At 45.6% G+C, this 25,653-nt stretch overlaps 1 protein-coding gene and 1 pseudogene across 1 annotated transcript in view; both read left to right on the top strand.

The window, feature by feature from the left end:
* The window catches only part of RHBDD1 (rhomboid domain containing 1), a 153,454-nt gene that overhangs the window by 16,036 nt on the left and 111,765 nt on the right, over nucleotides 1-25,653 (top strand). The window lies entirely within an intron of this gene.
* On the top strand, nucleotides 15,160-15,947 carry LOC138637834 (serine/arginine-rich splicing factor 9-like; annotated as a pseudogene).

Below are 25,653 nucleotides of genomic sequence, written 5' to 3'. Positions count from 1 at the left end.
ATAATGGGCACCCCTGCCTTGTACCCCTATGCAATGAGAAACTATCAGATAATTTATTATTTACTCTAATTTTTGCCATTGGAGAGGAGTATAGCAACCCCACCCAAGATATAAACTTAGGCCCGAACCCAAGGCACAACAGAACCGACCACGAGTAATTCCATTCTACACAATCAAAGGCCTTATGGGCATGCAGTGGTACATATTTGCAGCGGTTTGTGAGTTCTAGTACTTCATGGTGCATGCAACAAACTAAATAATATGTCTAATTTGACTAAAAGATAAAGGATCAATAATCCTACATTCTGCAGGGATTACGTCTGCTATTTAGAACTTGAAAATGTTCTTCATTTAAACAGATAACTGACAAAAGGGGTTAAGAAAAAAAGGAGTTTTGAACTCAGGAATTACCTGCTGACGTCAAAGAAAAATGGAAGTCACTACAACAGGAGTAAACCTTGCCACACACTCGCATCTGTGCGCTTTGCAAGCACAGCACTTTTCTACTTTGCTGGCAGCAACCATCCGGCTGCAACTCTAAGGGCTCATACTCACCTGCGAGAAACTCTGATGAGTCTCGCATGTCAATACCCGGCACTGCACCCGGCACTCAGATCGGAGCGTGCGGCCGCATAGGAATTATTAACATGCGAGACTCATCCGAGTTTCTCGCAGGTGAGTATGAGCCCTAAAAGTGTAAACAGCACCAAAAAAAAAATAGTAAGATCCGACACAGAAGCCCACAAAGCAGCACTTTCAAGCTTGGATGAGACCTACTTCCTTCACAGAACTTTTAAAATGCGCTTCTTTATTTTTTTTTTAACCCGATTAAAAAATTGTTAGGCAAATCAAGGGGTGTTGATCTTACAACGTGCTCACTGACTTGCTCGGGGCTGCAAACTGGCACGCCATTTTCCCTTTTTTTCTGGAGCCAATCCTTAAGGAACTAATTTAGATGTGTGGTGAGCACTTTAAACCCCCAGGTGCTTCACAGAAGTTTATAACGTAGAGCCGTGAAAATAAAAAAATAAAAAAATCGCATTTACGCTGATACCCCATATGTTGGGGTAAACCCCTGTTTGGGCACACAGGAGAGCTCGGAAGGGAAGGAGCACTGTTTTACTTTTTCAACGCAGAATTGGCTGGAATTGAGATCGGACGCCATGTCGCGTTTGGAGAGCCCCTGATGTGCCTAAACAGTGGAAACCCCCCAATTATAACTGAAACCCTAATCCAAACACACCCCTAACCCTAATCCCAACAGTAACCCTAACCACACCTCTAACCCTAATCCCAACCCTATTCCCAACCGTAAATGTAATCTAAACCCTAACCGTAACTTTAGCCCCAACCCTAACCCTAACTTTAGCCCCAACCCTAACTGTAGCCTTAACCCTAGCCCTAACCCTAGCCCTAATGGGAAAATGGAAATAAATACATTTTTTTAATTTTTCCCTAACTAAGAGGGTGATGAAGGGGGATTTGATTTAATTTTATAGCAGGTTTTTAAGCAGATTTTTATGATTGGCAGCCGTCACACACTGAAAGAAGCTTTTTATTGCAAAAAATATTTTTTGCGTTACCACATTTTGAGAGCTATAATTTTTCCATATTTTGGTCCACAGAGTCATGTGAGGTCTTGTTTTTTGTGGGTCGAGTTGACGTTTTTATTGGTAACCTTTTCGGGCACGTGACATTTTTTGATCGCTTTTTATTCCGATTTTTGTGAGGCAGAATGACCAAAAACCAGCTATTCATGAGTTTCTTTTGGGGGAGGCGTTTATACCATTCCGCGTTTGGTAAAATTGATAAAGCAGTTTTATTCTTCAGGTCAGTACGATTACAGCGATACCTCATTTACCGTATATACTCGAGTATAAGCCGACCCGAGTATAAGCCGACCCCCCTAATTTTGCCACAAAAAACTGGGAAAACTTATTGACTCGAGTATAAGCCTAGGGTGGAAATGCAGCATTTACCGGTGAATTTCAAAAATAAAAATAGATCATTATTTCCCCATATCTGTGCCCTATATGCTCTGCACCGTTCATATTGCCCCATATCTCTGCCCCATATAGTGCTCTGCACCGTTCATATTGCCCCATATCTGTGCCCTATATGCTCTGCACCGTTCATATTGCCCCATATCTGTGCCCTATATGCTCTGCACCGTTCATATTGCCCCATATCTGTGCCCTATATGCTCTGCACCGTTCATATTGCCCCATATCTGTGCCCCATATATGCTCTGCACCGTTTATATTGCCCCATATCTGTGCCATATAGTGCTCTGCACCGTTCATATTGCCCCATATCTGTGCCCCATATAGTGCTCTGCACCGTTCATACTGCCCCATATAGTGCTCTGCACCGTTCATACTGCCCCATATAGTGCTCTGCACCGTTCATACTGCCCCATATAGTGCTCTGCACCGTTCATACTGCCCTATACAGTGCTCTGCACCGTTCCCACTGCCCCATATAGTGCTCTGCACCGTTCATACTGCCCCATATAGTGCTCTGCACCGTTCATATTGCCCCATATCTCTGCCTCATATAGTGCTCTGCACCGTTCATATTGCCCCATATCTGTGCCCTATATGCTCTGCACCGTTCATATTGCCCCATATCTGTGCCCTATATGCTCTGCACCGTTCATATTGCCCCATATCTGTGCCCTATATGCTCTGCACCGTTCATATTGCCCCATATCTGTGCCCCATATATGCTCTGCACCGTTCATATTGCCCCATATCTGTGCCATATAGTGCTCTGCACCGTTCATATTGCCCCATATCTGTGCCCCATATAGTGCTCTGCACCGTTCATACTGCCCCATATAGTGCTCTGCACCGTTCATACTGCCCCATATAGTGCTCTGCACCGTTCATACTGCCCCATATAGTGCTCTGCACCGTTCATACTGCCCTATACAGTGCTCTGCACCGTTCCTACTGCCCCATATAGTGCTCTGCACCGTTCATACTGCCCCATATAGTGCTCTGCACCGTTCATATTGCCCCATATCTGTGCCCTATATGCTCTGCACCGTTCATATTGCCCCATATCTGTGCCCCATATATGCTCTGCACCGTTCATATTGCCCCATATCTGTGCCATATAGTGCTCTGCACCGTTCATATTGCCCCATATCTGTGCCCCATATAGTGCTCTGCACCGTTCATACTGCCCCATATAGTGCTCTACACCGTTCATACTGCCCCATATAGTGCTCTGCACCGTTCATACTGCCCCATATAGTGCTCTGCACCGTTCATACTGCCCCATACAGTGCTCTGCACCGTTCATACTGCCCCATATAGTGCTCTGCACCGTTCATACTGCCCCATATAGTGCTCTGCACCATTCATACTGCCTTATACAGTGCTCTGCACCGTTCATACTGCCCCATACAGTGCTCTGCACCGTTCATACTGCCCCATATAGTGCTCTGCACCGTTCATACTGCCCCATATAGTGCTCTGCACTGTTCATACTGCCCCATACAGTGCTCTGCACCGTTCATACTGCCCCATACAGTGCTCTGCACCGTTCATACTGCCCCATCATACTGTGCTCTGCACCGTTCATATTTCCCTATAGATGCTCCACATAAATCTGTGCTGCTGCTGCAATAAAAAAAAAAAGCCATACTCACCTCTCTTGATTGCAGCTCCCGGCGTCTCGTTCCGGTGTCCGGTCCCGGCGTCTCTCTCCGCTCTGACTGATCAGGCAGAGGGCGCCGCGCACACTATATGCGTCATCGCGCCCTCTGACCTGCACAGTCAGAGCGCAGATAGACGCCGGGAAGATGGAGCGGCGCCCGGCGGCTGGAACGGGGACAGGTAAGTATGACATACTTACCTAGTCCCAGATATCCTGGCGCTCCCCGCCTGTTACACGGTCTTCTGTGCTGCAGCTCTTCCTGTCAGCGGTCACTGGCACCGCTGATTAGAGAAATGAATAGGCGGCTCCACCCCTATGGAAGGTGGAGCCACTTATTCATTTCTCTAATGAACGGTCCCACGTGACCGCTGAAGAGGGGAAGAAGCTGCAGCACAGAAGACCGTGGGACGGCAGAGGGAGCGCCAGGATCGCTGGGACTAGGTAAGTATACCTCAGCGCCCTCTCCCCCTCACCCGCCGACCCCACCGCTACCGTGACTCGAGTATAAGCCGAGAGGGGCACTTTCAGCCCAAAAATTTGGGCTGAAAATCTCAGCTTATACTCGAGTATATACGGTATATCTTTTTTTATGTTTTGGCGCTTTTATACGATAAAAACTATTTTATAGAAAAAATAATTATTTTTGCATCGCTTTATTCTCAGGACTATAACTTTTTTATTTTTTTGCTGATGATGCTGAATGGCGGCTCGTTTTTTGCGAGACAAGATGACATTTTCAGCGGTATCATGGTTATTTATATCTGTCTTTTTGATTGCGTGTTATCCCACTTTTTGTTTGGCGGTATGATAATAAAGCGTTGTTTTTTGCCTCTTTTTTTTTTTTCCTTACGGTGTTTACTGAAGGGGTTAACTAGTGGGCCAGTTTTATAGGTCGGGTCGTTACGGATGCGGCGATATTAAATATGTGTACTTTTATTTTTTTTTATTATTTAGATAAAGAAATGTATTTATGGGAATAATATATATATTTTTTTCATTATTTAGGATTTTTTTTTTTATTTATCTTTACACATTTGGAAAAATTTTTTTTTACTTTGTCCCAGGGGGGGACATCACAGATCGTTGATCTGACAGTTTGCACAGCACTCTGTCAGATCAGCGATCTGAGATAGAGCACTGCAGGCTTACCATGCGCCTTCTCTGAGCAGGCACTTGGTAAGCCACCTCCCTCCCTGCAGGACCCGGATGCCGCGGCCATTTTGGCTTTCTGCTGCAGGGAGGGAGGTAAGGAGACCCTCGCAGCAACGCGATCACATCGCGTTGCTGCGGGGGACTCAGGGAAGCCCGCAGGGAGCCCCCTCCCTGCGCGATGCTTCCCTGTACCGCCGGCACACCGCGATCGCGGTGTGCCGGGGGTTAATGTGCCGGGGGCGGTCCGTGACCGCTCCTGGCACATAGTACCGGGTGTCAGCTGCGATAGGCAGCTGACACCCGGCCACGCTCCCTCCGTGAGCGCGGCCGATCGCGTATGACGTACTATCCCGTCGGTGGGCATACGGGCCCACCCCACCTCGACGGGATAGTACATCAGATGTCAGAAAGGGGTTAATAGGAGGCTTCCTTCCCATCCACCTCAATGCTATTGCTTTCCTAGCCATAAATAGAACTTTCCGGAGAAATATTCTATCATAATGCTTCTCATGTACAGCACCATGGAATCAATGGTGCTATATAAATAAATAATAATAATAATGCACCCACATCTCTTCATCCACAATTCCCAGGATGCACAACGTATCCATTGTGTTTAATGTAATAGAGGGATCTGTTTGGCAATGTATTTACATATGCAGACACAACTGCTGGTGGTTCTGGGGCACGGGGGACCTGACGGGTTCCCTTTAAAATATTAATAGTCTAACTTTTTAACAAGAGGAAAAAATGCAATCAGACACTGTCTGTGGTGTTATGAAAGGCAATTCAGTACTACAATGGACATAGCGGTCAGAGCACATACAGTGATCTGACAATAACCCAAAATCATAGAACGAGCTCTGAGACGTGGGAACTCTGCAGACCGCAATCCCTAATCCTCTCCAAACAACACTAGAGGCAGCCGTGGATTGCGCCTAACTCTGCCTATGCAACTCGGCACAGCCTGAGAAACTGACTAGCCTGAAAGGAAAAAGCAGCCCCCCACATATAATGACTGTGAATTAAGATGAAAAGACAAACGTAGAGATGAAATAGATTCAGCAAAGTGAGGCCCGACTTTCTTAACAGATCGAGGATAGAAAAGGTAACTTTGCGGTCTACACAAAACCCTAAAGATAACCACGCAAAGGGGGCAAAAAGACCCTCCGTACCGAATTAACGGCACGGAGGTACACCCTTTGCGTCCCAGAGCTTCCAGCAACAAATTAGACAAGCTGGACAGAAAAAATAGCAAACAAATAGCAAAGAAGAACTTAGCTATGCAGAGCAGCAGGCCACAGGAATGATCCAGGGAAAAGCAAGTCCAAAACTGGAACATTGACAGGAAGCCAGGATCAAAGCATTAGGTGGAGTTAAGTACAGAAGCACCTAACGACCTCACCAGATCACCTGAGGGAGGAAACCCAGAAGCCGCAGTACCACTTCCCTCCACCAACAGAAGCTCACAGAGAGAATCAGCCGAAGTACCACCCGTGACCACAGGAGGGAGCTCTGCCACAGAACTCACAACAGTACCCCCCCCCTTGAGGAGGGGTCACCGAACCCTCACCAGAGCCCCCAGGCCGACCAGGATGAGCCACATGAAAGGCACGAACAAGATCGGGAGCATGGACATCAGAGGCAAAAACCCAGGAATTATCTTCCTGAGCATAACCCTTCCATTTAACCAGATACTGGAGTTTCCGTCTAGGAACACGAGAATCCAAAATCTTCTCCACAATATACTCCAATTCCCCCTCCACCAAAAGCTCTGCCACAGAACTCACAACACTGTGGGAGCTAAAGTTTTGATGTGCTCCCTGACATGTTAGCGCCCTTACTTGGCACACCACGTTCCCTTTTTTTTTTTTATCGCTGTCTTTCTTCCTACTGGAAGTTTTGCTGTACACTGGTCCAAAATATGGAAATAGAAAATCCAAGACTGCAGGCTCAGCATGGCAGCATGCATTTACCTTGATTGCCACTTGCACAGCCTGATGATTTGACTTTCCCTATTGGAACGTTTGCAATTTGTATGGGCTGGTTTTGTTAAACAGGTAAAAAAAACATTAAGGCCACAAGGGTAGTCTAACTAGCGACACCCTAGCTGATGTGCCGACACTCTTACCCAGCACACCACTTTCCCTTTCCTTTAGAGGCGACCTTCCTACTTGAAGTTTAATTGTAAAATGCACCAAAATAAAGAAACGATAAAATCCAAGGCTCCAATCAGAGAAGCAGAGTGTATTTAGCTCATGCGCCAGTTTCACATCCAGCTGATTTAGGATTCCCTAGTAGGTTAGTTTTTCAACCAGAGGAAAAAAAATGCCATCCGGCACGAGGCAAGTCGAGCTTGCGACTTATTTGTTCTTCTACCCGACACGTCACTTTCCCTTTTTCTTTCCAGCTGAGCTTCCTATTGGAAATGTTGCTGTAAACAGCACCAAAACAAAGAAATGGTAAACCCAAGACTACAGGCTCAGAAATGCACCACACATTTAACTCTTCTGCCATTTGTATTGCCTGCTGATCTGGTTTTCTGTCGTGAAAGTTTAGTAAAAATTTAATTGGCTACTTTTTTTAACCAGAGGGGGATAAAATGCAAACCTGCATGAGGCGAGTCAACGTGCTCCTATTAGCTCAGTGTTCAGCTGGGGGTCACAACCTCGCCACATTTGCTTGCGTTATGTGCAATCTAGGTCCTCCATACTGCATGCTTTGCCCGCATGTGTCACGGCCAAAGGTGATGTGAACCCTCACACTTATTAAAAAGGTATCTCTGGAGGGAGACTCGTTATACATCACACTTTTCTAAGCTATTGAAGCTTTCAGTTGTTCCAAGTTCCAACTGATAGTCATTGGGTCACTCAAGTCTCGGTTTTCCATAAGAAGATATCCCTGAAATTCTCTGCTTGCTGAAAAATATCCAAGCATTAACAAGCCATTGAGATCAATAAGCGAGCGTGCATAGAAACTCCTGCTAATAAGGCCCTCTAATTGTAAGCACTATCAACAAAAGCGACCAAAGTATGCCTTTCTCTGTGACATCTGATTTCCATGGTCATGGGAGATGTGGTTACATTCTTGCGGTTTCTTCTCCGTGCCATGCACAGAGATGATTTGACGGAGTGGAATGAGGTTGTGTATGGAACCTGTGAGCATAGAAGTAAAATCTGTGTTCCTGCCGATCAGTCTTGCACATTGTTGTTGTAGAGCAGCCGGCTTTCACTTCCATTTATTTTGAGTAGGCTTAAAAAATGCAGGCGCGTGGCAGCCGAGGTTATTCACAAACGGCTAATGCAGTCCTGACCTTAAAATTTGTACATTTTGGAGGCAGTTGTGAAATTCATTGTACAGCATCAGAGAAGAATGTTTCATGTGTTTCAGTGGAAGCTTGCGCTGCATATGAAGTGCGTTTTTCTTTAGCCCAAAAATGAGCGCTTTGTTCTTCTAAATACCGTAAGTAAAAATAAAATGCGTAGATTGATTCAGCTTGTGTTCCTGTTAATTTGTTTATTACATGATGGAGAGAAACAATCTGCTGGACATGGTTTATGTGTTGTTAAAGGGGTGCGAGACCGTCTGTTTTATCCAAATGTTCCGTGCAATTGAATACGTTGTAAGGCTGTGTGCACACGTCAGGATTTCTTGCAGAAATTTCCTGAACAAAACCGGACATTTTCTGCAAGAAATCCGCATGCGTTTCTTTTGAGTTTTTTCTCGCAGTTTTTGCGTGTTTTTTTTTTTGCTGATTTTTTGCGTTTTTTTCCCCGGAGGTTCCCAATGCAATAATATAGTGGGAAATCCGAAAAAAAACCCGCAAAATTAATGAACATGCTTCGTTTTTTACCACAATGCGTTTTTTTTCGCGGAAAAAAACGCAACATATGCACAAAAATTGCGGAGTGCATTATAAATGATGGGATGCATATGTATGCGTTTAAGCGTTTTTATCGCTTTTTACAGCGAAAAAAACACGAAAAAAACTCAAAAAATTCTGAACGTGTGCACACAGCCTTATCCTGTGTAAGAAACCAGTCCTAGATCTCGACCGGCGGACTGTAGTGTTCTTCTACTATAGGATTACTGAGAGGAAGTCCCAGTTAATATACAGTTTTATCATCTCTACTTTCTGATTAGAAATGACCATTGCCTGATGATTTTGGTGAGATTCGTCAATTGCGTAATGTTACGTTATTGAGTTGTCTTGACTCCCACCCCCTGACCCCACTGACAGCACATGTAGGGGAGGAGCAAGGATCAGCCATGTTGTATTTCAACATGCCTGATCTTTTATTTCGGGAGACTATAAGGAGGCTGAGAGCGGCTTAGTCCCCTCTGCCTGTTATAAACACATACACACTTGACCTGTGAGTTTGTAGAAATAGCTGATGACTGATCAAGCTATCTAAATTGTAGTGGCACCTTTGATTTACTAGTACTGTGAACTTCCTAAAATAGTTTTATATTGTGTATTCTCTACTCAGAAGCTATTATAAGGTTTATACTTTTAATGTTGAGTCACGAAAGCTCCGCTTCTACATTTGTTCTGACGCATACAAATCACCGTGCCCCTTGCTTTATTTTAGTACATGATGGAGGCTGGCAGTCTGGCGCAATTCATTACCTAAATCTGCCCCCTCCTCTGGCTTTGCTAAAGTTCGGAACTGACATCTGGATGACAGGTCAGCTTTCATAGCTAACCAATACGTGTAAGTTTTATTTACATTTTGCAAAACAACCAAAGAAGTTTTTTGTCTCCAAACATTCTCTGTAGGATGAGGCTAGGGATGAACAGTGAGAGCAAAGGGACCCTGTGCAAGACTTGTGTATGGCCCCCAACCCCCTCTAAAGGGGTCCTCCATTTTCATTTCTTTTGTGCTCATCAGCTTGCACTAGGAAAAAATAATAAAATTAGAGTTACTCATTTTCACATGGTTCGGTGATATCTTTCTGCCACTGCTCCATCTATGTTCACAGGGTGAAATGGTAATGTCACATGTGATTATTTTAGCCAATCACGGGGCTCAGCAATTTGTGCCGTCTTCTTTGGCACGACTTAACTCCAGCAGTCACGTTTTAGTCATGACATCACTGCTGCAGCCTGAAAGCTTAGACAAGTGCAGTAGGAAAGAGGAATTGCTGGTATTTTCTCCCACTCTTCCATTGCAGTTTTTTCAAGCTCTTGAATGTTTGCAGGATCCTTTTTCCCCATTGGCAGATTTCAGCTCACCCCAAACATTTTTAATGGGATTGAGGTCATGTCTCATTGCTGGCCATTTAAAAACAGTCAAATTTTTCTTTTTCAGCCATTCCTATGTACCTTTGGATGTTTGCTTTGGGTCACTTTCTTGCTGGAGGTTCCATGATCTTCGACTCAAACCAAGTTTTCTTAAACTGGATAGGACTTTACACTCTAAAATCTCTTGATAATTTTCTGATTTCATGATTCCTGTGATAGTCAAGGCCTCCAGTACCAGATGCAGCAAAGCGACCCCACAGCTTTATGAATCCTCCACCATGCTGAACTGTTAGTAGGGTGTTAATTTCCTTATAAGCTTCATTGCGGTTGCAGAAGGATTGTGGTTTGTGAAGGTACTCTTTGGCAAAGAACAGTTGTTCCTTTTTATGTCTTTTTTACGATACGATGCACTTTATTGATCCCGGGGGAAATTACGGTATTACAGCAGCAATACAAACAGCAGTACATAAAATATTAGGACACAAATCTTGCACAAGTATACCAACATTACATAACAAATAAATGTGGTTAGTTCAGGTATATAAGTCACTGTTAATTGACATTAGTACACCAGCAATCAGTGATTGTTGTCTACGACCCTTAGGAAATTATTATACAGTGGGGCAAAAAAGTATTTAGTCAGTCAGCAATAGTGCAAGTTCCACCACTTAAAAAGATAAGAGGCGTCTGTAATTTACATCATAGGTAGACCTCAACTATGGAAGACAAACTGAGAAAAAAAAATCCAGAAAATCACATTGTCTGTTTTTTTTAACATTTTATTTGCATATTATGGTGGAAAATAAGTATTTGGTCAGAAACAAAATTTCATCTCAATACTTTGTAATATATCCTTTGTTGGCAATGACAGAGGTCAAACGTTTTCTGTAAGTCTTCACAAGGTTGCCACACACTGTTGTTGGTATGTTGGCCCATTCCTCCATGCAGATCTCCTCTAGAGCAGTGATGTTTTTGGCTTTTCGCTTGGCAACACGGACTTTCAACTCCCTCCAAAGGTTTTCTATAGGGTTGAGATCTGGAGACTGGCTAGGCCACTCCAGGACCTTGAAATGCTTCTTACGAAGCCACTCCTTCGTTGCTCTGGTGGTGTGCTTTGGATCATTGTCATGTTGAAAGACCCAGCCACGTTTCATCTTCAATGCGCTTGCTGATGGAAGGAGGTTTGCACTCAAAATCTCACGATACATGGCCCCATTCATTCTTTCATGTACCCGGATCAGTCATCCTGGCCCCTTTGCAGAGAAACAGCCCCAAAGCATGATGTTTCCACCACCATGCTTTACAGTAGGTATGGTGTTTGATGGATGCAACTCAGTATTCTTTTTCCTCCAAACACGACAAGTTGTGTTTCTACCAAACAGTTCCAGTTTGGTTTCATCAGACCATAGGACATTCTCCCAAAACTCCTCTGGATCATCCAAATGCTCTCTAGCAAACTTCAGACGGGCCCGGACATGTACTGGCTTAAGCAGTGGGACACGTCTGGCACTGCAGGATCTGAGTCCATGGTGGCGTAGTGTGTTACTTATGGTAGGCCTTGTTACATTGGTCCCAGCTCTCTGCAGTTCATTCACTAGGTCCCCCCGCGTGGTTCTGGGATTTTTGCTCACCGTTCTTGTGATCATTCTGACCCCATGGGGAGGGATTTTGCGTGGAGCCCCAGATCGAGGGAGATTATCAGTGGTCTTGTATGTCTTCCATTTTCTAATTATTGCTCCCACTGTTGATTTCTTCACTCCAAGCTGGTTGGCTATTGCAGATTTAGTCTTCCCAGCCTGGTGCAGGGCTACAATTTTGTTTCTGGTGTCCTTTGACAGCTCTTTGGTCTTCACCGTGGTGGAGTTTGCAGTCAGACTGTTTGAGGGTGTGCACAGGTGTCTTTTTATACTGATAACAAGTTTAAACAGGTGTCATTACTACAGGTAATGAGTGGAGGAAAGAGGAGACTCTTAAAGAAGAAGTTACAGGTCTGTGAGAGCCAAAAATCTTGATTGTTTGTTTCTGACCAAATACTTATTTTCCACCATAATATGCAAAAAAAATGATAAAAAAACAGACAATGTGATTTTCTGGATTTTTTTTTCTCAGTTTGCCTCCCATAGTTGAGGTCTACCTATGATGTAAATTAAAGACGCCTCTCATCTTTTTAAGTGGTGGAACTTGCACTATTGCTGACTGACTAAATACTTTTTTGCCCCACTGTACATCCCCATAGCAGTAGGTACAAACGATTTCCTGAATTTCTCCTTACACATTAGTAGGATTAGGCGGCTGCTGAATGTGCTCTTCTGCTTCAAGAACAGCTCGTATAGTGGGTGTTTATTATTGATCATTATAGCCCTACACTTCTTCTGAATCCTATCCTCCAATACCTCCTCAAAAGAGTCCAGATGGAGGCCAACAGCTGCGCTTGCCTTCTTGATAAGTTTGTAGAGCTCATTAGCGTCAGATACTCGCACACTACTGCCCCAGCATATGATAGCAAAAAAAATGGCGCTTGCCACAACGGACTGGTAGACCATTTGCAGCATTTTACTGCACACATTGAATGACCTGAGCTTCCGAAGAAAGTACAGTCTGCTCATTCCCTTCTTGTAAACCTTTTCTGTATGACACCTCCAATCGAGTTTATTGTCAAGGTGAACCCCCAAATATTTGTACCTCTCCACAATCTCAACCTCCTGGCCAGCAATATTGATTGGGCTTCAGCAATGGTTTTTTCCTTGGCCTTTGCCCTTAAAGCTCTGCTTGGTTTAGTGTGTGGCGTATGGTACTTGTTGAAACCATGACCCAAGACTGTTCCAGGTTGGCCTTCAGGTCCTTGGATGTTTGACATGGTGTTTTTTCCACCATTCAATTTTCCTTTTTCTCCCATGTCCAGGGAGGTTATTGACTGTTCCATGATTTTCAAACTTGTTAATATCATTGCGCACTGTAGAAACTCGGATACCAAGGTCTTTGGAGAAGGCCTTATACCCTTTTGAAGTCTTCCATTTCCCAATTATAGGAGTTCTGATGTATTCAGACAGCTCCATTGTGTTCACCATTGTGATAAAGGAATAGTGCCTACCTTGTGGGTTTTTAAAAACACTGAAGCTGTCATTCATTGACTAATTCATGCCACTTGGGCATCGATAATAATCACAGCTGATTAGCATTTGTGATTTATCACAGGTGAGTTAAAATGTGTTTCCATACTAAATTAATGTAAAGGGTGCCAATACCAGTGTCACAGCAAACTTTAGGTTTTTCTATTTTTCCCTCCCATTGTTTTTTAGGTTTTAATTATTGTTGGTCATTTGCTCTTTTGTATTTAACGCGAGTGCTCTTTCCAAAAAAAAACTTTTCACACGATTCATTTTTTTTCAGGAGATATTCCACATTATGTACTTAAACTTCATGGGTGCCAATAACTATGAGCAGTACTGTGTCTTTGGACAGTATACTGAGGAAAGTTACTGAGCAGTGACTTGGCAGAAGAGATGGCAGACTCCATCTCCAAGAGGCTCAAGAAGGAGGAGCTAAGAGCCTTTTGCTCTGGGTGAGAGCTAGAGTGGTTGGCGTTGGACAGCCGGACAACCCTAATACGACTCTTGGCCTAGTGGTACTGTGAACACCCACAGAAGTAGGTCAGTTAAGTCGTGGAGGAGGGTAGCTCCGTGGAGGGACCACAGCCCAGGGCTGTCAACCAGATGGCAGAGGATTGACCAACTGAGTTGAATCGGATGCTGGTCATGCTAGGAGATCGGACCATGTTGATAGAGCGGGTGGCATTGGTAAGCAAATATCTGCATGTAGCAGTACCCCCCTTTCCAACTCAGATAACAGTGGATTACCAGAGAAAGGGTCCCGAATCTTTAAGGTACCTAGACATACCACAGTCCAGTGAAGACACCTCGGATATTGATGAACCTCTGCCTGCTGCATGAGGTTTCAGTCTGTGACTGGCTGAGATTTTTGAGCTTTGGCCTGACTGGAGAAGCAAAAGAAACTTTTAATCCTTTGTATAACTAGAGAGGTATGCCATCATGCCTGGAATGTACCTGAAGAAGTTTTGGGAGAATGACAAGCATGGTGCACACACGCATTGGGAGTTTACCAACACATTACGTACGTTTTGCACCCAGTGGATAGAAGCACTGGAGGCCAGGGAAGCAGAACATGTCTTGCATATATTCATGCTGAAACCATTTATGTCCAAGCTGCTATTTGACTTAAAAGTATGGGTGGTGGATAGAAAACCACTCGGTCTGGATGAGGCGGCTGATAATTTGTCTGCCAATCAACCCAGGCTACATGGAAGGACAGCCCTAGCGAGTTGGGAACAGTAGCTTACAAGAAGGCCAGTGAGACCGATGTAACAGCAAGAAGAGGAACTGCTGGGATTTTGAACTTTACAAAGAGGGGTAGGTTTACCAAGCCCTCCAAGTACGGCCCTCATCAGGGCGAGGAGGGTTATTCTGCTATAACTGTGTATGGGCACTTTGCCAGGGAATGCTGGGAACGTCCTATCCCATATCACCGCTTCCTCAATCAGTGAACACTGTGCTGCAATGGGGCTGGAATGCTAGGGAAAGAGATGAGCTTACTACCCCAACCAGAAGAGGTAGAGGAATATGTAGTACAAGGACAAGTGTCCCAGACTAGATGGGACACCTCAGCGACAATCAACCAGCTTCTGAAGCCGGACTTGATAAAGGGCGTGGAGGGTACAGGGCTCTGTGACTCAGGAGTTTCCGTTACATTGATCAAAGAACTTCTAGTACTGGACCAATGTGTTGTTCCCACCATCCATATGTTAGTCAACGTATCCGGTGGAGAAGCTTTGAACATCTGGAGTGCCCACTGTCATGGAGTGGTGAATGTAGGAGTAGTGTGGCACCTACTGGTGGATGTGTTGCTGGGAAACAACCCAGGAGCAGGGTTGGTGTGCCAGTGGGCCAGTGTTGTAACCTGATGCCATGGACAGTTCCCACTGCATCAACTGAGAAGAAACAGAGAAATCTCAACATACCGACTAACATCCCTCTCTCCTGCCAGTTGATAGTAATGCACAAAATACAATGCCTGTTACTATGAAGGAACGTGACCAGAGAGAAGTAAATTACATCAAGGAGAAGTCCCATGGACTTTGGGACACTGGGACTTGCATCACCCTGGTCAGCCCAGATATTGTCCCTCTAGAACACAAATTACCAGGCCAACAAGTGACCAGACCCCTGACTGGCGGTCAGCGCTCTGGGGATGAGTGCATTTAAGTGGGAAATTTACTGGCCGATGTATGGGAGAAAGAGCTGGAGGAGTGCCATTGATCCGTACCAATGAGCTGAAGAATTGCTGGAGGATCGGCACCACACCATTCGCCTTCATCAGCTTCCAGGAGCCGAGTAATGCGAAGGATGCCATGCTTAGATGCAATGGATATGAGTTTGACTATCACCGGTTACGTGTGGAGTTTCCCAAGTCAAAGCGGAGATCAGGGGTACATATGGAGAACTCCGCAGGAGCAACAGACCCTCGTCCCTGGGAACTGAATAGAGTCCTCTTCTCAAGGCTTTCCCCATCGGGGAGTAGGCAGTATGTGAAAGATCATATAAGAGATACTGGAGATGTCAGCTATGCTGATGCACAAAACAACATAATGGGGATTGTGGAGTTTATTTGCAAGGAAGACATGGAATATTCTCGGAGAAAACTGGATGATATAGATTTTCATTCTCATGAAGTTGAAAGCTCTTACATCCATGTATGTGGTGAAAGAAATGCCGATGGACATCCACGAAAGGTGGAGAAGGATGATTGGATGCCTATCATGTCTGAGAAATGTGATGGCACAGCGTTTATTCTTTATTATGCCAAATGAATTGTTCAATAGGTCAAGGGACATAAGCCATTGTTCATATGAGCCTGTACGTGACTTGTGTATTAATCTGTGGTATGCCTGCTGATTACATATTGCATCATCCCACCTAATCCCTGAAGCTCTTGTCTCCTGTAAAAAATAAAAACACCATATACTCACCTTAACGTCTAATCCCCAATGTCCATGTCACCTGGAAAAGAGAAAATATAATAAACCTCTATATCCCTCACTTATCCGTTCGTAATCCATACTGTCCTGTGATGATTCAGATCACTGGTAGAGCAGTCACATCAGCTGATGCGACTGCTCTACCTGGCAGCCGGTGGCACACTGACAGGAGCGTGTAATCACTCCCACAGTGTGTAGTGCTGAGCTATGATGAGAAAGTTCACTGGAGTTCATCAGCTGATGAGCCCCAGTGATCTCAGTGACTGCACCACCACTGCATGAGAAAGTTCACAAAGCAGTGTTGCCATCTGTGAGTTCATCAGGGCTTATAAGCAGATGAATTGGGTGAACTTTCTCATCACAGCTTAGCACTACACACTGACACAGGAACGATTACCTTCTGAGTCAGATGTGATGCAGCGGTAGGACCATACACAGTGAAACGGCAGTGATCCAAGCAAGTTCAAACAAAACGTTCTTTTATTGTGTTACTTCACACAGTCAATATAGTATACAGCTTCTTCATACAGTCCATTAATAATGCATGGCTATATGATGCAGTCAATACACAGGCTGAACTTCCCTCTGTCCAGTTTCCCTGGGTGACCGCACGCTGGTTACAAGTCTCTGTACTCACTCAGTGCACTGCACTCTTTATCCTCTGGAATGCAGCTGGGTACTCATAAGACAGCCCAAGACGCAGGGTGTCAGTCTCTCTGGTTCCTTTAGCCTCTGTGTTGCTCCACACAGAGAGAGCTCTGCAGACAACTGCCCTGTCTGTTTCCTAGAACACACTGACACACCTCCCCCACTACTACAGGGCTTTTTAATCAGTCACTGCTTCACTATTCTAATTACAGCCACACCTGTGTCTGTAGTACGCCCTCATGGCCTCACTACGCTTCCATGCACATTCTGGAGAACACATACAGCGCCCCCTAGCTGTAACAGGGGTCACTGCCTCACATATCCTTCCCCCTGTTCATACCTGTGGGGTTGAACATTTGTTACCCCGTAAGGGCGAAATACAGGGCATCGGTATGCCCTCCTGACATCCCCGCTCAACACTACATTAAGAAACCAAAGTAGGGACCGGAACCATCGATCGACGCACGCATCCCTCCCCTTTGCGTTTCTCCTCCATATTTCATTACGGGACCACCCACCCCAATCTCCATTGAAGAAGCCAAACCCTCTTTTCTGATTAACCGCAGATTTGGGCCAGTTTTGGGTGGTCTTTACTTTGTTTACTTCAGGTTCACTAACCCCACGGGTCATCCTGTCACCTAAGTATCTGCTTTCGGGCCCCTGGTACCGTGTCCTCTGTACCCTTACCCATGCCTCAGTGACTATATCACGCTGAAACGCCGCGGACCGCGCTGGCAACTCTGAGCATATATCTTTACCATGCTGCACCCAAACCTGAGCCTCCCAACACTTTTGTCTAGCGAGCGCTCTATCTAATTTACCCTGACCCCCGGCCCCATCCTTGACCGATGCCAGAGGGTTCCTCTTGCGCACGTCCCCAGTCGCCTCTGCGACCATACACTCTCGACTCTTCTCTTACCTGCATCTTTTATATCAGCGTCTCCGAAAGGGACCCTGGATCTGAACTGTCCCGACCTTACCAGGGAACACCTCCAGCTCAGGGTTCAATGGGGTCCCCACAACCTCTTCAGCAATGCTGCATGTGAATGTGTTTTTCGATTTGGCTTTAGGGGGGTCATGGCTGGTCTATGCATGAATTTAACACTGCTGTGTCCCGCAGACAGTAGGTTCCCCAGCCTATCCCATGCAAGCAGGCTCTTTATTAGGAAGCTCCTCCCACCACTCATGTCCAGAGCATTGGTTCCTAGTCAGTTAGCCTTCTAGTCTCCTGTTTGTGCATGTGTGTTTTTGTTTCTCCGGTTATTGACACGGCTTGCCTACACGTCCTGTCTGACCTCTAAGCTCCTGACTTTGGCTGTGCATTCTGATCCTGTGCTGCCTGTTCTGACATAAGACAGTCTGACCACGTCTTTGTCGTCACCCTCCTGTACCTCGTACTCGCGTCTTTAACCCTTTGGTCAGCTGCTGCAGTCCCGGGCACAGTTACCGGGCCTATCATCATCAGAGGCCCTAGTGAAGACCCAGGAGACATTTAGTCATGCCCCTCCATGGTAAGCCCGTCCCGTTGCACAGTGGGTCCACACCCACCAGCTTTACATCCGATGTGTTCCTTGGTTGCTGTTTGATCCCTAATGTCAAACCTCTGAGGCTTTCACTGCATAGTTGTATTCAAGCTGAGAATAAATTACACACAGTGGGACTCATTTCTCTAATTATGTAACTTCTAGAGGCAATTGGTCACTCAGGATTTTATTTTGGAGTATCAGACTACAGGAGGCTGAATAAATGCATTGTGGCAGGGTCACTGGCACAGTGTATGAAGAGATATGTGTCACTGCGCATACTGCTACCAGTGATGTTAAAGGGAACCTGTCACCCCGTTTTTTCAGATTGAGATAAAAAAAACTGTTAAATAGGGCCTGCGCTGTGCGTTACAATAGTGTATGTAGTGTACCCTGATTCCCCACCTATGCTGCGAAATACATTACCAAAGTCGCCGTTTTCGCCTGTCAATCAGGCTGGTCAGGTCGGGTGGGCGTGGTCACAGCGCTGTTTCATCCTCAGCTTTACGTTGGTGGCGTAGTGGTGTGCGCATGTTGAAGTGACGAATCCACTGTGGGCACGTGAAGAAGCAGCGCGCGATCTGCGCTATTACCCCCTGTCATTGGTGGGGGCAGCCATCTTCCTGGGGCCGCGCGTGCGCAGATGGAGTGCTCTGCTGCACGGGGCTTCAGGAAAATGGCCGCGGGATGCCGCGCGTGCGCAGAAGAGATCGCGGCGGCCATTTTCCCAAAGCCGAGTTTTTGGTGCGGCTTCTGCATTGAAAATGTGCAATAAATAAGGCATTAACTATGTGCATGTGGCTTCACACACAAAAATAAATGAGAGAATTGTGTTTTCAGGTGGAAATAGGAAGTTGAATATACATATATGAGCTAAGCATGGTCTGCATACGATTCTGCTGGACACTTTTATACATTGTGCTCATGGCTGCCACTAGAAATTTCGGGGCCCCATACTGGCAAATTTTTTGGGGCCCCCTTGAGACTCCGCCCAGGCTCCACCCCTCAGACTGTCCACAGTCCCACCGCTCTCTCTTGGAAAAACTCCACTTCTCACCTATCACAAATTAACAGTTCCCATCACCAGATCACACATATAGCCGGCAGCTTTTGTTTTGGCCAAAAGATTTTTTAAGCCGCCACCATAACACTGTAGACACTTTTGGCCGGGCCCTACTCTGCTGTAACCTATTAAATATTTGTTAAAATATGCAATACAATTTAGGTATATTTTTATTTATTTTTCAGTTTTTAAAATGACCAATAATATCACATACAAGGAACAAATACCGCAACACCATGTCAAGACCACATACAGTATTACCGCCACAGTGATCGAATAACATCACATACAGGGGACCAGACACCATATTATTACCAAATAATGACCATGACCAAATAGCACATACAAGGGACAAATACCACCGCACCATGACCATCTCTGCCCCCAGTGTGTCCAGCATCTCTGCCCCCAGTGTGTCCAGCATCTCTGCCCCCAGTGTGTCCAGCATCTCTGCCCCCAGTGTGTCCAGCATATCTGCCCCAGTGTGTCCAGCATCTCTGCCCCAGTGTGTCCAGCATCTCTGCCCCAGTGTGTCCAGCATCTCTGCTCCAGTGTGTCCAGCATCTCTGCCCCAGTGTGTCCAGCATCTCTGCCCCCAGTGTGTCCAGCATCTCTGCCCCCAGTGTGTCCAGCATCTCTGCCCCACTGTGTCCAGCATCTCTGCCCCACTGTGTCCAGCATCTCTGCCCCACTGTGTCCAGCATCTCTGCCCCACTGTGTCCAGCATCTCTGCCCCCAGTGTGTCCAGCATCTCTGCCCCCAGTGTGTCCAGCATCTCTGCCCCCAGTGTGTCCAGCATCTCTGCCCCCAGTGTGTCCAGCATCTCTGCCCCCAGTGTGTCCAGCATCTCTGCCCCCAGTGTGTCCAGCATCTCTGCCCCCAGTGTGTCCAGCATCTCTGCCCCCAGCGTGTCCAGCATCTCTGCCCCAGCGTGTCCAGCATCTCTGCCCCAGCGTGTCCAGCATCTCTGCCCCCAGTGTGTCCAGGGGCCCCCTGGATCGCCACTGTCAAACCCCCCCAAAAAAAAAACACGAGTTCTTACTTGGCTGCGCTCCTGCGGCGGGCGAAGCTCACTCCCTCCACGCAGATGAAGCGCGCACTCGCCAGCGGATGACAATGAGGTCAGACATTGGCGAAGTGCGCGCTGCGGCTCAAGTCAGCTGCCAGCCTCCGATTGGCTGGCAGCTGTTAACTATTGACGTGCGGGCCCGCACGTCAATAGCATGCCGCAGCGCCTGTAGGGGGGGCCCGGTGAGCAGATGAGATGGGGCCCGATGCGGGCCCCCTCTGCCCACCGGGCCCCATACGCCAGTCAGGGCAGTAATGCCCTGATGGCGGCCCTGATTGTGCTACATAACATCACATCTTTGCCATTGAGCCACAGCGGCACCATACAGTAGGTCATTTGTTCCATTTATGGTGGGCAGATAAACAAATATCCAGTTCTCTGGTAGCACTTGTTTTGTGAATGAAAGAATGTGACTGTAAGTTTCCGTGCATTGAACGGAGCAGAACAAAAACATTTTTCTTTGAGTTGTAGTACAGTATCTCTAAATGGCACAGACTCCCTTGTCACTCCCACCAGGGATGCACATAGAATTTTAATGAAGCAGTGTCAGCAGCTCTTGTCTTGCACAAATACCAGATGTTCAGTCCTGTAGTGTAACCCCAAAGTCATGTCTTCTATCTGTTTATTGCCGCTTCCCTTAGCACTGCTTGGCTGAATTGTTAACGAAAATCTGTCTGCTGTGAAAAGTGGAAAATAGGATATAGCAAAGTTACCTAAAAACCTCGTTTCACTCATCCAAAAAGTGTTTAGTTTGTAGCCTCCCAGCTATTGCTGATACATCACCACCAATGTGGCAAGATTTTAAGAACTCCTTGGGTACCAGTTAATGCCTAACCACAGGCACCACTAGCTGCAAGCATTTACATCAGATTGGCTGATTCAGTATTTGTATTAAAAAGCACTCCCATTATAGTTGATCTATGGCCATCACCATATTATATGGCACTGTGTACTTTACAATTGCTCTTTTTGCTTATCTACCCAGTTCATTCTTCTCTTTTCTCTGCTCTACCTGGAAACAGGAAGTCTCTTGTTCCTGCATGAGTCATCCCCTTTTCAACTCCTGACCCTCCTCCTCTGCTAGAGACTTTTGCGGTGAAGACTCATGTAGGGAAAAGAGACTGCTCGTTTCTACATAGAGCTTAGAGGGATTCAGCTAGTCAGTTTCTAATCACAGGATGTCGTACATCTAATAGAAAGCAGAAGAATTAGCTGGATAGAAAGGCAAAATTAGCAATTGTAAGTGCAAACTGCTATATATTATAACTGCAATATATTAAAAGGAACCTGTCACCTGCAAAAAAGCTATTAACCTGAGAGTTATCTGTAGTAAATGTCTAAGGCTATGTGCACACGTTGCTGATTTTTCGCGTTTTTTCGCTATAAAAACGCTATAAAACCGCAAAAAACAACATGCATTAGGGTATGTGCACACGTTGCGGATTCTCTGCGGATCCGCAGCATTTTTTGCGGTGCAGAAACGCTGTAGATCCGCAACTGATTTGCAGTACAATGTAAATCAATGAGAAAAAAAATGCTGTGCACACTTTGCGGAAAATCCGCCGCAGAAACGCTGCGGTTTAAAAGAAGTAGCATGTCACTTCTTCTTTGTGAATCTGCAGCGTTTTTGTACCCATTCCATTATAGAAAACCGCAGGGGTAAAAAACGCAGCAAATCCGCAAGAAAACCGCAGCAAAAACGCACAAAAAAGCGACAAATCCGCAGCTGCGTTTTCTGCAAGGAGAGGTAGAATCCGCACCAGAAATTCCTAAGCCTAATCCGCAACGTGTGCACATAGCCTTATGCATCCCATCATTTAGAATGAATTCCGCAATTTTTGTGCACATGCTGTGTTTTTTTCAGCGAAAAAAATGCAGCATGTTCATTAATTTTGTGGGGTTTTTTTTGCGGTTTTACCACTATATAATGCATTGGGAAATGTCCGGAAAAAAACGCACACAAAAACCCGGTAAAAATGTGCAAGAAACGCATGCAGATTTCTTGCAGAAAATTTCAGGTTTTCCTCACAGGAAAGAAATATATCTTGGTACCGTGTTAGCCAGTAGATAGAAAAATATTTCTTCAAATCGCAGAAAGGCAGGAGAGTCTGGGAATATAAACTGATGACGACCTTTGACACTCTCACTGACGGAATGAATGTGTCACACGGATTTATGTCTTTTTACATCAACTAAGGAACTTGCCCATCAGACTATGAGGGGTCATCACAACAGAGACCCTAATCACAGGACAATAAAACATTCCTTATCTAAGAATTGGCCCAATATTTATTGACGTAACTGTTTATCACCCATGGTAATTCTGCTTCATGTCACCTGTCTTATCCATGGTTTTTTTCCCCCTTTTTTTTCTGTGCTATGTTGTGCATAAATATGTGATTCTTCAGAATTTGTTTTAGTCTTTGCCTAATGAAGAGACCTGTGTAGTCTCGAAAGCTTGCAATTTGTTACCATCTTTTCAGTTGGCCATTAAAAGGTATCAACCACTGAGGACTCTCAATTCTAAATATTTTTCTAGGTTTTCCTCAGGAATTTTCTGCAATAAATCCTGAGCGTGTGCACATAGCCTTAGGCCGGAGTCACACTAGAGCGTAATACGGACGAGTGCTATGCGATAGAAAATCGCATGGCACTCGGACCAGTATTCTTCTATGGGGCAGCTCAGATCTCCGGTTTTTTCCTCGGCCGTTTTCAGGGTGTGAGTGAAATTGCAACATGCTTTGATTGTCACCGACACTCGGCCGAGACTCGTCTCACTCGCACCCATAATAAGCCTATGGGTACAAGTGAGACAGCACACGTCACTCAGATATCATCATGATGTGCGTTATACCCTGACCCCAGCAATGAAAGAGATGGAGAAAATCATTTCTCTTCCTCCTCTGCAGCCATGCTCCGATCCTCCCTGTGCGAGAGGCTCGGAGCACAGACGCATGACACTCGGCTCCTGCTCTGCTGTAAGCAGGAGCTGAGGGACATTAGCATATCGCATCCGGTGCTCTCGTATCGGATGCAATACGCCAGTGTGATCCCGGCCTAAGGCTGCCTTCAGACTCGCGTACAGGAGGGCTGCGGATGGCAGCGTACTTCCTCCCTTCTTCCTCCCTGAAACCACGCCTATGCCTCCTTGCGTCCTGCCGTGCCCTGCGTACCTATCTTTAACATTGGGTACGCTGTATGCCGATGCCTCCGCGTGCGCCAAAACGCATGTGAAGGGTGAGGATCTGCTGCTGGGGCCAGGTCCTGTCCAGGGCCCATCTATGGACTATTGAATACTGAGGATCAATTGCCACATGGGATTGTCATGTCTTGCCACCCTGCTGGATTTGAGGAACTAGTCTAAAGACTGTCATTACATTTTCCTTGCCGTCCGATTACAGGGTGGTGCCCGCGGATTTGTCCCTTTTGTGTGCCCACCTCGCAGACTCTAAGGAACTATATCTTTGGTGCTATTTTCTTCCAGGCCCAATAAAGGTTGTCGGACTGTTCACTGGCCTGCTGTCACTGCCTGCTCTGTCACACATCCTGCACATTCATTTTTGATTAATAAAGTATTTATTACTTACATCACATTTATCTTGACCATTTTGTAGGTTTTTCTTCTCTTGGTTCTTTTGCATGTTTTTCCGACCGATCTGTTGATATCATGGTCCACCACGTCTATGGACACCTTTGACTACACCCATTATTCATACAATTGGTATTGACTCTGGCTAATATACACATATGAGTATTTACCTGTGCATACACTTATTTCATTACCAGCAGACAGATATACTTACCCCTATAGGGAATCAAATTACTTATTGTTTTAAGTCAGGCTCTTGTGTAAAATATATTACGTTTGGTACTTTTTTTTTCCAAATTACAATCTGTATTAAAAAATTAGAAATCTTGCAATTTTCATACTGGCCACTTGGGCTATTTTAGACTCATATTTTAGACGTTATACTTCCGGGTTTTTACAGAAAAGTTTTCAGTGGTCTTATTATCGCAACAGGCAGGATTACCATGAGAGGTTATACCTCAATACACAACTGATAAAGCAGGATTCACCAATCACAGTAGGTGATGTCACAGCGGACCCTGATCCTCCTAATGTCACATTCAACTTTACCCTTGAGGCCGGGGTCACACTTGCGAGTGCAATGCAAGAAACTCACGCATCAATACCCCGCCGACACTCGGGACCGGAGCCTTCAGCTACATAGAAATACATGCAGCCGCACACTCCGATCCCGAGTGCCAGCGCTGGGTATTGAGTCAAGAGACTCGCGCATTGCACTCGCAAGGGTGACCCCGGCCTTACAGTTACATTGCAAGATGATTGTGAAAGAACATTCCCTATCAGACTGCCAATCACTCAATGAATGAGTAAAACACTTGTTCATTGGGTGAAATGATCTTTTGGTTTCAACAAAAGATCATCGTTCCAGTCAGCGCATTTTCCTGTGGAAACAAGACCCACGCTGTCAAGAACACTGGCAGCCTATGTTGTCTAAGGGAGCTATTATAGATGCAGTTCAGTGCACATCTGAAGATGAGTCGGCCTGTGCAAACCAATGATGACCGCTTATCAGCTACTTGTTTGCTACAGGGAGTCTGTCATCAGGTTTTCCTAATATAAGGTACGGCAGCACCTTTAACTCCCTCCCTTTGATGTGGGCCTCCGGCGTGAACCCACATCTTTCCCGGCACATATCAGCTGTTTTGAATAACTGACATGTGCCTGGAATATACAAAAAAGGTTGCACTCTATCGTGCAAAAGCATGTCTAATATGAAATATGAATAGCAAAATGGCTTTTGAACATTAGGAAAATATTTAAGAGACGCTTTGCACAGAATTTGATATAATCAAATAGTGTGAGCCCATCAACCAATCGTCAAGGTGGTCTCATAAAACTGATGGGTCCCTGATCTCCCTGTCCAAATGTGAACACTTACCGAAGGCCAATGTCTGTATGCCTGGGTGAATGTGGATACCTCTGTTCAGCAAAGCCTACATATGGGTTGACCGGGACCAAGTGTGATGAGATGCAATTAAAAACCACATGGTGATGGGAGGAGTGCGCAGTCAGTCAGCTAACATAGAAATGACAGGAATAGCCGCCTGGAATAGCCGCGGGTGGATTGCGATTCCTATTAACCTGTTAAATGCCACTGTCAAATGCTGACAGCAGCATTTAACAAGCGTTTCCGGAATTCCACCCAT

This window comes from Ranitomeya imitator, chromosome 5 (assembly GCF_032444005.1).
Source record: "Ranitomeya imitator isolate aRanImi1 chromosome 5, aRanImi1.pri, whole genome shotgun sequence".
NCBI classification, from domain to species: Eukaryota; Metazoa; Chordata; class Amphibia; order Anura; family Dendrobatidae; genus Ranitomeya; species Ranitomeya imitator.
This window is presented reverse-complemented; position numbering and strand designations above follow the sequence as displayed.